Below are 12,537 nucleotides of genomic sequence, written 5' to 3' on the forward strand. Positions count from 1 at the left end.
AGCCGCCGTCTTGTGACGGCACCTCGTCTTTGCCAAGTGTCTCCCAGCTGGCACCAAGCCCGGGCTTCGCCGGACCCCTCCTTCGCTTTATAAAGCCGGCAGGGTCCAGAGGACGGACAGACGGACACACGGTGAGATCAGCAAATCCTGAGAGCGTTCGCCCCTTGCCTGAGATTTACAGAACACTGGCACAGATGGTACAGAAGGTTCCCGTGTCCCCCTCCCCCAGCTTCGCCTGATGTTAGCATCTTCCAGAGCCCCGGCACGTGCAACACAGCCTCTCTATTCCTGCCTCTCTGGCTGCTTTGTTTCATGAGCCCCCGTCGGCCCAGGGGTCCCCCCGTCTGTGGGGTTATAAAGAGCCTCTTCTGCAGGGGGGCGGCCTTCTGGTAAATCTACTCATGCCACTTGAACTCAGCCTAAGTGGACCAACCACACGGCCCTCCCCAGATACCGTTGTCTTCAGTCCCTGAACTGGGGGATCGGAGTAAGAACGGAGAGGAGGTGACGAGTTGGAATGATACTCGGGAGGTAACATTTTCAGGGCTCGGAGGTCGCTCGACTCCCAGCAGGACGGCAAGGTAACTTTCACGGATGACCTCAAGTTTCTTTCTTGGGAGGACTGAGCGAGCGAATGGTGGTGTCACCGGCGGGAACGCCCTTCTCACCAAATGATTCTAGGTGATTCCCCTCGGCTTCTCCTCCCTCCCCTCGTACCCTGTTGAGAACCACTGGGAGGTGGCGGCTGATTCTATGGAAAGAGGAGGTGAGTCCGTGCGGGATGGCTGCGTGGGGCAGGATGGGAAGAGGCCAGTGATGGAGCTTGGAGAACATCAGCGACTCAGGAGGAGGAAGGGCCATGAAAAGGACCAAGAAGGGAAGGCCAAGGTGTGAGGAGGCCAAGCACAGAGCGGGCCACTGAAGTTCTGATGACCCTGAGCAGTAAAATGACACCAAGTCAGGAAAAGGGAGGCAGAGAGGGACTCGGACTCCTGATTTCCTGGTCAACGAATGTCAAGCTGAAGAATTCTTTTTTTTTTTTTTTTTTAATTTTTTTTTTCAACGTTTATTTATTTTTGGGACAGAGAGAGACAGAGCATGAACGGGGGAGGGGCAGAGAGAGAGGGAGACACAGAATCGGAAACAGGCTCCAGGCTCTGAGCCATCAGCCCAGAGCCCGACGCGGGGCTCGAACTCACGGACCGCGAGATCGTGACCTGGCCGAAGTCGGACGCTTAACCGACTGCGCCACCCAGGCGCCCCAAGCTGAAGAATTCTTAAATTCTCTGTCTTCTTCCTTCCATAGTCCACGTTCACCAGAGACTCCCAGGGTGGGATCCCCAGGCCTTCGAAGGAGTGGGGGTGGGGGGTGGGGAGCAGAGTTTAACATAGGGTTCAAAATAGCACCCTCACCGTCCTCCTCCCTGTCCTCCTCCTCCTCCACCATCTCTGAGGTTAGAAGCTGGGGGAGGGGAGGCGACTCTGAAGTCGTTTCTCAACATCCCCTGGGCCCCTCTGGCTTTCCTATTCCCTGGTTGGATTTCACTGACCTTTGTGTCCACATTTACTCCCCGGCCTGTTCCTTTTCATGTCACACTCTCGTCCTCAGTGTCTCCGTTCAGCTTTCAAGCACCCTGAGGGCAGAAGTCAAGTCTTTGCCTTTTGTATTCCCGGCACCCTGAACATCGTAGGCACACAACAATGGGTGTTAAATGACCGCGTGTGTCCCGGCGTTTATAGACTTTCTAGGGGCCAGGCATTGTGAGAAGTGTTGGAGACACATCATGCCACGTGCAAACCAGTAGCCAAAGACGGTAATAAACCGATCGCCCTGGGAATCTAGCACAAGGGGGAGGCCAGGCTAGGCACAGGCCTGGCTTCCCTGGTGGCCCTGGTCTCTGCCCGCTCCTGGTCCCTCTGGTCAAGGACAACATACTACAGTCACTACCTTCTGAAAAACGCTGCCTCTGGGGGCCCTTCGTGGGAATAAAATCCTTGCAAAGGGCTCCTCAGACTGTCGGAGGAGAGAGAGGCTCCGAGAAGGAAATGGGGAGAGGCTCTCAGAAAATCTGGAAGGACAGAGGGGGCTGGGGCGGGGCTGGGGAGCTAGTGTTTTACTAAGCGTAGGTTAAGAGCCATTAGTGGGTTGTGAAATCAACTTAGCAGGTGGAGACCCACTTTTAGAAACCTTCCCACACCTCCAGGTGACAAAGACCTTCGAACGCGCCCGGGAGACTACCACGCATGAGAAGCTCAGAATTTCTCAAGCCTGTTCCGTGGATGAACAGCTCAAATTGTTAGAAACTTCTTCCTCTTGTCCCTCGAACTTCCACCCACACGTTCTCGTTCTCCACCTCTATTGCTGCCCTCCAAGTTTTGTTTTCCTCCCCATATAAGCCTGTGTTCTTTGCTCAAGGATCTGAGCTTCCGGAATCCTCACTATTCTGATAGTCTTTCTAGCAGTTACTATTATAGAGCCTGTCTTGGCTCAGAAGCAGAGAAAAGGGCTTTTGCTTACTATTTTACTAGTTCTTGCCACACCGCTATGCAAAAGGCACCGTTGTCCCTTTTCCTTTACAAGTGAGGCTCCGAATCTTTTTTCCCAGATAACTGACATGTAATCGACATCTATGATTGTATACGTTTAAGGTGTACAACATCATGATTTGTTATCATTATGGATTGTGAGATGGCTACCTCAGTAAGCTTCATTAACACATCCATCACCTCACAGAGTTACAACTTCAGAGGATTTGAAATGCTTACGCAAATGCACTCAGCCAGTTAGTGGCAGGGGGAAATTCATCAATGTCTTCATGCAATGCCTAGAATTGAACCTGATCCTCTGAATGCCCTCGGGCTGGCTCAGTGGGGAGGATCGCTCTCGTGACTCCCCAGGCTCCCAGTCTGTGGACAGACTTTGGTATTTTTATTTATTTTTATTTTTTTTAATGTTTATTTATGATTGAGAGACAGAGAGACAGAGCATGAGGATGGGGTGGGGGGTGGGGGCAGAGAGAGGAGGAGACGGAATCGGAAGCAGGCTCCAGGCTCTGAGCTGTCAGCCGGCCCAGAGCCCGATGCGGGGCTCGAATCCACAAACCGAGAGATCATGACCCAAGCCGAAGTCCGACGCTTAACGGACTGAGCCACCCAAGCGCCCCTGTGGGCAAACTCTTGATCTCAGATTCCTCATCTGTGACCAGGGCAGAAACACGTCTCTAGATGAGTACTTTTTTGACTTTTTTTTTTTTTTTAAGTTTGTTTATTTAGTGTGTGTGAGAGTGAAAGTGAGCAGGGGAGGGGCAGAGAGAGAGGGAGAGAATCCCAAGCAGGTGCCATGCTGTGAGCCCAGATCCCCACGCGGGATTTGAGCTCACGAACCATGAACTCATAACCCGAGCTGAAATCAAGAGTCAGACACTTTAACCTACTGAGCCACCCAGGTACCCCCTTTTTTTTTTTTTGACTTTTTAAATGTCAAAATACAATACACATTCAGAACAATGAATAACTTAATGTGCATTTTAACAGATTTTTGTAGCGAACAGGCCGTGTAACCTCCTCCCGGGACAAGAAATAGAATAATACCAGTACCAGGGCACCTGGCTGACTCAGCGGGTAGAGCATGTGACTCTTAACCTTGGGATCATAAGTTCAAGCCCCACACCGGGCATAGAGATTACTTAAAATAATAAAATAATAATAATAATACCAGTAGCCCCAGAAGACTGTTGCTGGCCCCTTTCCAATCATGGCCCTCTCTCTTCCCCAGGGGTATCCTCACTTACGGGGGAATTTTTGCTTTGCTTAATCGTTTTCCCATCTAAGTTTGCAATTCTAAACAATATATGGTAGTTATGTTTTACCTGTTTAGCACCTTTTTTTAATGGAGTCCTACATGACTTATTCTTTTAGATCGGCCTTCTTTCGCTCCATACTTTTTTTTTTTTTCAACGTTTATTTATTTTTGGGACAGAGAGAGATAGAGCATGAACGGGGGAGGGTCAGAGAGAGGGAGACACAGAATCGGAAGCAGGCTCCAGGCTCTGAGCTGCCAGCACAGAGCCCGACGCGGGGCTCGAACTCACGGACCGCGAGATCGTGACCTGGCCGAAGTCGGACGCTTAACCGACTGCGCCACCCAGGCGCCCCATACTTTTTTTTTTTTAAAGACTCATCCATTTTGTTGCTGGATAATATTCCATTGTACGGCCTGTCAATTACTCACCCATTCTACTGCCGGACATTTGCGTTCTTTCCAATTTTTGGCTATCATGTTGCCCAAACGCTCTTATACACGTTTCCAAGTACACAAATGCGCCCATTTCGGTGGAGGTATGTCCAAGACTGAAATTGCTCGATCACAGGATATTGGAGTATCTTCAGTGTCAGTAGCTAATGCCAAGTTAGTTTCTACCAGTTTACATTTCTCTGAGGGTTCACATTCCCTATCCTTACTAATATTCAGCATTGTCATTCGGGTGAGTGCGTAATGGTATCTCGTGGAGCTTTTAATCTGCATTTTCCTGATGATTAATGATGCTTTGCAGCTTTTCATATATATATATATATATATATATATATATATATATATTAGTATTTTGTTATTTTTTCAAATTTTCAAATTAATTTTGAAATGAAATTTTTTTGGAAATTTTATATGAAAATTTTTTCATATATATATTAGTGAAATTTTTTTTCATATATTTTTAATATATATATATATTAGTATTTTGTTACTTTTTTTAAGATTTTATTTTTAAGTAATCTCTACACCCAACTTGGGGCTCCAGCTCACAACCCCAAGGTCAAGAGTTACATGCTTTACCGACTAAGCCAGCCAGGAGCCCCTATGACAGTTATTTTGGCTTTCCTTTTTTTTTTTTTAAGTTTTTATTTATTTTTGAAGGAGAGAGAGAGAGACAGAGAGACAGGGCATGAGCGGGGGAGGAGCAGAGAGAGAGGGAGACACAGAATCTGAAGCAGGCTCCAGGCTCTGAGCTGTCAGCACAGAGCCCGACGCGGGGCTCGATCCCACGAACCGCGAGACCACGATCTGAGCCGAAGGCGGACGCTTTACCGACTGAGCCACCCAGGTGCCCCTGGCTTTCCTTTTTTTGTGATGCGCCAGTTCAAGTATTTTGCTATTTTTCTATTAGGTTGTTTGTGTTTCTTCTTACCGATTTTTTTTTTAATTTTAATTTTATGTCCTTATTATGACAAGTTCTTTAAATAATTTAGATACAATTTCCTTGCCAGTTATGCATCACAAAGAGTCATACATGAGGGGGTCCTACAAGATCTTTTCTTATCCTGTGCTTTACCTTTTCAATTTCTTATTGGGGTCTTTTGATAGGGAGAACATAGAGCATCATATTAATATGGTGACATATATTAAGCTTTTAGAAATATTTGTGTCTTGTTTAAGAGGACTTTCCCTACCCTACGGTTATGAAGATAGTCTATGTTCTCTTCCAAAAGCTTTACTGCTTTTCCTCTCCCGTTAAGGTCTATGAGTCACCTGGAATGTATTGATGTTTTTAGTGTAAGTTGGGAGGAATTTGATTTCATTATTTTTCCATGTGGACGCCCAATACTCCCGGAATCATTTATTGAAACGTAGATTCTTTTCCCTGCTGCTCTGTTGTCCTACCTCTGTCTTGAATCACTTGTCCAAGTACGTGTGGGGCCGTATCTGGGCCCTTTATTCTGTTCCACTGGGATGCTTGTCTCTCCTGCACCTGTACCACGCTATCTTAATTCCTACAGTTTATAGTTGATGATAATAAGTTTTAATATCTGGTAGAGTAAGCCCTCCCACCTCTCATACCTAGATATTTTTGAGGCCGGGATCGCTCATACACACAAATCCATTCAAACGTTTATGGAGCCTGCGGGAGGGGTGGGGAGGAGAGGTGCTCAGGGCAGCGAGCAGGGCAAGGATCCTCTGTTTCCATGGCACCCTCCCAAGGGGCGGCCACGTACAGCCACAGTGCCAATCACCCTGTAGGGAGATCACAAATGCGTCACTGGGCTCCGTCGTCTCTCATCCCAGAGGGCCCCGCAGCTCTCAAAACCCAGATACAATTCGAAGCAGACAACACTCCAGGCGCGTCTCTTCCCTTCCATCCCGGAGGCACACCCTTTCCTGCAAATCCCGCGCGTCTGGCCGGCGCCCAAAACACCGATCCTGGACAGATTCGCCAATAGACGTGCTCAGTCCTGTTGGTTGAGGTTCTAACCGTCTGAGGAAGAAACACCCCATCCTTATGGGGAGAAACCGCCGGCGGAGATCCTCTGACCCGCTGGCACGGCCTGATGAACAAACACGGACAACTTCACTGCCTGAGTAACAGACAACCAATCAGACTCGCTTCACTCTGTGACCGACTCCCAGGCGGACTGGCCCCAAACACACACCCTACTTCCCAGCCCGTTACTGCTTCCCGCGTCCCTTGCCGCCGCCCGGCATTTCATTCCAGGTTTACAAAGCAGTGATTGAGCGCACACTGCACATTAGCCGATAGGAAGAAGGATTCCCAGCAGCTTTGGCTGGGGGGGTGGGGGTGGGGTGTCCCCCTAGACCCACAGGCTGCCGCCCGAAGCAGGCTCCCAGGGTCCCTCGGGTTTCCCCGCCGTCCCCTCCAGGGTAAAGGCACATTCGGTCACCACCACCACCACTTTTCCGCCCGGACTCTCACGCATGCGCACTGCGACCCTCAGGCCGGCAGTGAAACGAGAGGGGGAGGGACCCTAAACCGCGATCCCCTAGGTCACGGGGGTAGCGACCCCGCCCGAGGTGGCCGCCGCCGCCAGCAGTCCTCAAAACAGAAATTGCAAAACCAAAAGGTTTGGTGAGGTCCCACCGAGATTTGAACTCGGATCGCTGGATTCAAAGTCCAGAGTGCTAACCATTACACCATGGGACCTGCTGGCTGCTTTAGGCGGCCGGGAGGCTTCTCAAGCCACATGGCGCGCGGAGCTGCCTGCCGAGAGGGACGGCGGACGCCCGCTTCTCCCGGCCTGGACCCTGGGCTCCGGGCCCGAGACCGCTCGGGCGGGCGGAAGCGGACCAGCAAGGGCTTCCGCGGCCCCCGACGTTGCGAGTCCCGCGGTATCATCTCTTGCCGCCGCTCTTCCTGCTCTTCTGCTGTCCTCCGGGGGTCCTGACGTGCGCCCCCGGGAAGCCGGAAGAACGGCGGGCTGGGGGGCGGAGAAGGCGGAGCGGGGCGGCCTCGGCCCCTGCCCCGAGCGGAAAGCCTGGCGCACGCTGCCTGGGCTCCGGGCTTGTTTATTTATTTATTTCCACGGGGCGCCCTCTGCCCGGGCCACGGTGGCCAAGCGGGGAGGGAAGCGGCCCGGCACCGGGCGGGACGACGGTTCAAAGCCCGGGCGCGCACGCGAGCCCGGGGTTCCTACCGGAACTCGGGGGCGACGGCGGAACCCGGGGTCAGGCGCTTCCGCGTCCTGCTCGGCGGGACCCCCGTGGCGGCGGCGGCGGTGATGGTTCCTTTCAACCTGTGATCTGGGGTCCGCGGGAGGCAGACTCGCTCCTGGGCTTTTTCGCGTCAACTTTTTAATAGCCTTTTAGAACCTTTGGCTCAGCGGTTTCACTTCTGTTAACTTTATCCTTAAAGGACTATTTAAGACCGGTGCGGCGGAGTGTTCGGGGGTGTTCTCGGCTGTGATGTTCATCATGGGAAAGAGCAGAAATGTCCGTCAGTTGAAAATCGGTTTAGTAGATATTGACAGTTTCTGTATTACGAATGCTGTGCAGGTATTGGGGGGGGGGGGGGATGCGTTTTTATTGCATTGACATCGTTTTGGTTTGTTGCATTATTTTGATTTGTTGTATTATTTTGATTTGTTGTATTGACATGAAAAGAGCGACAGGCCTCAACAAACCCAACCAAAACAAAAATCTATTTACTAATTCGTGTGTAGAATGCCCACTTACATAGAAACAGAAAAGCTGTGTCCGTGTGTGTGTGACAGACATTTGCCGTTGATTGATTTGCCCTGTGTCATCTGACTGCCTGTCTTGAGGGATCCAGCCTTGTGTGGGTCTGGGTGATAGATAGCACGGCTTTGCTCCCAAGACAGATACACTCGCTCTCCAGAATGACAGTGAGTGTGTACTTAGCTTGCTCTGCTGGACTTAGAATCCAAAGGGACGGATGCCCAGAAACGGGGACGTTTTAGAACTTGGCCTGCAGCTGGCAGTTGCTGTGACACCCAGTGCCTCCGGGTCAGTGGTAGCAGCCGTGCCCACTGGCCCCAGAAGTGGCGCCCGAGACAGACAGCCCAGGGTCCTGACCTTGGGGCCGTTCCTGGTTGCCTAGTTCCCCTTGGTTCTTGTCCATTTTCCTGAGTTTGCTTCTCTGATGCTAGGAGCTATCTGACTTCCTTCCAGCAAAGTACCTTTCCTGTGTAAGTTACCCAGAATCCTTTTCTGTTGCATTGGGTCAAAAATCTGCTGAGCCCAGATCCAAAAAGGTCTGCTGTTGACAGAGAGCCCTGGGGAATAAATTGATGAGGCTCTTTTCGCCTAGTTTACGATTTTCTGTATTCCTTGAACAAATATAACTCTTGTATATTGTCAGAAGAAACATTAAAGATCTTCCATTTTGAGGAATGAACCAAACTCCCGTTGAGTTTCTATGGTGAGATAAGGGTGTCTCTTTATTAGGCTGGAGTGACATCTCTTTATTAGGCTGGAGCGACAATATCGAATTGAGTAAATATCAAAGGACTTTGGCATCTCTGGTTTCCCATCTATTTCCTTCTGTACCGGTGAACGTGTATTGAAATTAATTTTTCAAAAGCTACTATAGAAACCCTAAAGAGTTGCGATTATACCCTTTGGAAGTGGACAGGAGATGGTTCCTTCTGTCCGGCGGGAGGACTTCACCCTCCTCCTATTCCCTACTTCTTTTCTGCTTCCCTCCACCTCCTCGGCTTGAAAAATTTTACCAGCCAGACACCCTCGCTGAAATCCCCACTCGTGAGTTCCTCAAGTGGCAGAAAAGCATCATCTCCCTTACAGCTTGTGTCATTACTTGCTGGAATGATAGGTACTTGTGTTCTGTGGCTCGGTCTCTCCCATGTTCCCTCCCCCCACCTTCCCCTGGGTTGGACTGTGAACTCTTTGGGGGGCGGGGTCCAGGACTTGCTGGTTTTTAAATGTGGCTAGTGCCATACCAAACACGTTCACAGAACCCCCTCGGGAGGGCCCAGGAGAACTGGGGAGGAAGAAGCTACATTTCCTTTAACATCACATTTGTTCTTTTTGAGACACCAGAGAAAACAGAGCCGATATGTAATCTCCCTGCCCCAGCATAACTAGTTTCTTTTAACGTAAATGCATCATGCGTGACCCCCCAAACACGGCATCTCATGAAGGCTTGGAGAATAGACTCTCGGCTTCCACAAGGTGGCTCCTGGAGCTTGGGGAAGTCTGGGGCTCTGTGAGAGGTGGGGATAGCAAGGCTTCGGCTGGACTAAGGCAGAAGGGACCCCCGGAAAGTTTAATGAGGTCAGAGGTTAAGAAAAGACAGCTAAAGTCCGGGATTAGAGACTTTTCAGATATTCTTCCAAGTTTCTCGTGAGCCTATCAATGGCTAGCGAAGGTACAATAGCGTTTTGAGTAAGCGGGAAGCGTTCATGCTCATTGTCAAGTCTACGTCTGGTCAGTTTCCTTTATCCAGTTGATGCTGCTCCAGGTTAGCTGGGCTAGAGCCAGCCTTGCTCTGTGTCCTTGCGCCCAGGATAGGTGACATCTGCCACGAATCCCCTACTTTGCCTCGGGAGCCCCAGCTATGTCAGACAAGCCGTTTAAGTGCCACCTCGTGCAAGGTGACCCGTGATGCCCTGAGTCTCTGAGCCTCCTGCCCAGCCCCCTGCTCTGGGCCTCGCGTTCCTGAGGCTCTGATGGGGCAATCTGGCTGCTTACTTTCTGTGAACAAAGCAGCATCCACATTTTATCCTTTTCTCGAATGTTTTCACTTTCTCTTTTTAAAATAATTACCTTATCATTTCAGATGTTAAAGGTAAAGCATTTCTATGGGGCGCCTGGGTGGCTCCGTCGCTTAATCATCTGACTCTTGGTTTTGGCTCAGGTCATGATCTCATGCTTTCGTGAGTTCGACCCCCATGTTGGACTCTGGGCTGGCAGTGCGGAGCCTGCTTGGGATTTTCCCTCTCTCCTTCTCTCTCTGCCCCTCCCCCACTCACGCAGTCTCTGTCTCTGTCAAAATAAAGAAAGAAACTTAAAAAAAGAAAAGGTAGGGGCACCCGGGTGGCTCAGTCAGTTAAGTGTCCGACTTTGGCTCAGGTCATCGTTGCACGCTTGTGGGTTCGAGTCCCGTGTCAGGCTCTGTGCTGACATCTTGGAGCCTGGAGCCTGCTTCGGATCTGTGTCTCCCTCTCTCAACGTTCTCTCTCTCTCTCTCTCAAAAATAAACATTTAAAAACAATTCTTTTGGGGCGCCTGGGTGGCGCAGTCGGTTGAGCGTCCGACTTCAGCCAGGTCACGATCTCACGGTCCGTGAGTTCGAGCCCCGCGTCGGGCTCTGGGCTGATGGCTCGGAGCCTGGAGCCTGTTTCCGATTCTGTGTCTCCCTCTCTCTCTCTGCCCCTCCCCCGTTCATGCTCTGTCTCTCTCTGTCCCAAAAATAAATAAACGTTGAAAAAAAAATTAAAAAAAAAAACACAATTCTTTTAATTTGAAAAAAGGTAAAGCATTTCTAATGGAAACTGTAGAAAAGGCAGTTAAAGTGGAAAGATTTTTAAATGTTTATGTATTTATTTTGAGAGAGAGAAGGCACACAGGTGCGAGCGGGGTAGGGGCAGAGAGGGAGAGAGAGAATCCCAAGCAAGATCCATGCTGTCAGCGCAGAGCCCAGCGCGGGGCTGGATCTCAAGAACTGTGAAATCCTGACCTGAGGCGGAATCAAAAGTTCGATGCTTAACCACCCCAGCCACCCAGGCGCCCCAAATAGAAAGATATTTATGTATGTATGTATGTATGTATGTATTTACATTCAAATCCAAGTTAGTTAACATACAGAGTAATAACGATTTCAATATACTCTAGTTCCATCCACATTGTTGCAAATGGCAAGATTTCATTCTTTTTATGGCCAAATAATATTCCATTGTATATATACACTACATTTTTTTTTTTTTTTTTACATCTTCTTTATCCATTCATCCATCAGTGAACATTTGGGCTCTTCCCATACTTTAGCTATTGTTGATAGTGCTGCTATAAACATGGGGGTGCATGTGTCCCTTCGAATCAGCACTCCTGTATCCTTTGGATAAATACCTCGCAGTGCGATTGCTGAGTCATAGGGTAGTTCTATTGTTAACTTTTTGAGGAGCCTCCATACTGTTTTTCCAGAGCGGCTGCCCCAGCTTGCATTCCCACCAACAATGCAAAAGAGATCCCCTCTCTCCGCATCCTCGCCAACATCTGTTGTTGCCCGAGTTGTTAATGTGAGCCATTCTGACAGGTGTGAGGTGATACCTCATTGTGGTTTTGATTGGTATTTTCCCTGATGATGAGTGATGTTGAACATCTTTTCATGTGTCTGTTAGTCATCTGGATGTCTTCTTTGGGAAAGTGTCTATTCATGTCTGTTGCCCGTCTCTCCACTGGATTATTTGCTTTTTGAGTGTTGAGTTTGATAAATTCTTTATAGATCTTGGATACTCACCCTTGATCTGATATGTCATTTGCAAATATCTTCTCCCATTCTGCCGGCTGCCTTTTAGTTTTGCTGATTGTTTCCTTCGCCATGCAGAAGCTTTTCATCTTGATGAGGTCCCAATAGTACATTTTTGCTTTTATTTTCCTTGCCTCTGGAGACATGCCAAGTAAGAAGTTCCTGCGGCCACGTTCAAAGAGCTTGTTGCCTGTTTTCTCCTCAAGGATGTTGATGGCTTCCTGCCTCCCATGTAGGTCTTTCAACCATTTTGAATTTATTTTTGTGTGTGTTACAAGAAAGTGGTCCGGCTTCGTTCTTCTGTATGTCGCTGTCCAGTTTCCCCAACACCATTTGCCGAAGAGACTGTCTTTATTCCATTGGATATTCTTTCCTGCTTTGTCAAAGATTAGTTGACCATACATTTGTGAGTCCATTTCTGGATTCTCTATTCTTGTTCCATTGATCTGAGTATCTGTTTTTGTGTCGGTACCATACTGTCTTAATGATTACAGCTTTATAATACAGCTTGAAGTCCGGAATTGTGATGCCACCGGCTTTGGTTTTCTTTTTTATGATTGCTTTGGCTATTCGGGGTCTTTTCTGGTTCCATACACATTTTAGGATTGTTTGTTCTAGACTCTGTGAAGATTGCGGGTGTTATTTTGATAAGGACGGCGAAAGATTTGAAAATAATTACAATTCCAACAAGCACTTTTATTTATTTGTTTGTTTGTTTTTTATTTATTTTCTTTAGTAATCTCTCCATCCAATATGGGGCTCAAACCCATAACCCCAAGATCAAGAGCCCCACACTCTTCCAGCT

At 48.9% G+C, this 12,537-nt stretch overlaps 1 long non-coding RNA gene and 1 other non-coding gene across 2 annotated transcripts; both read right to left on the minus strand.

Moving 5' to 3' along the window:
• Positions 1 to 145: 145 nt before the first annotated feature.
• On the minus strand, positions 146 to 1,694 carry LOC123603507. Its single transcript, XR_006714914.1, has 2 exons — positions 1,551 to 1,694; positions 146 to 935 (listed from the first exon to the last, which is right to left on the minus strand). It is a non-coding gene; the product is annotated as an uncharacterized LOC123603507 (long non-coding RNA).
• A 5,166-nt stretch (positions 1,695 to 6,860) lies between these two features.
• TRNAQ-UUG lies at positions 6,861 to 6,932 on the minus strand. The gene has a single exon. It is a non-coding gene; the product is annotated as a tRNA-Gln (tRNA).
• Positions 6,933 to 12,537: the final 5,605 nt, after the last annotated feature.

Source organism: Leopardus geoffroyi, chromosome E1, assembly GCF_018350155.1.
Source record: "Leopardus geoffroyi isolate Oge1 chromosome E1, O.geoffroyi_Oge1_pat1.0, whole genome shotgun sequence".
NCBI classification, from domain to species: Eukaryota; Metazoa; Chordata; class Mammalia; order Carnivora; family Felidae; genus Leopardus; species Leopardus geoffroyi.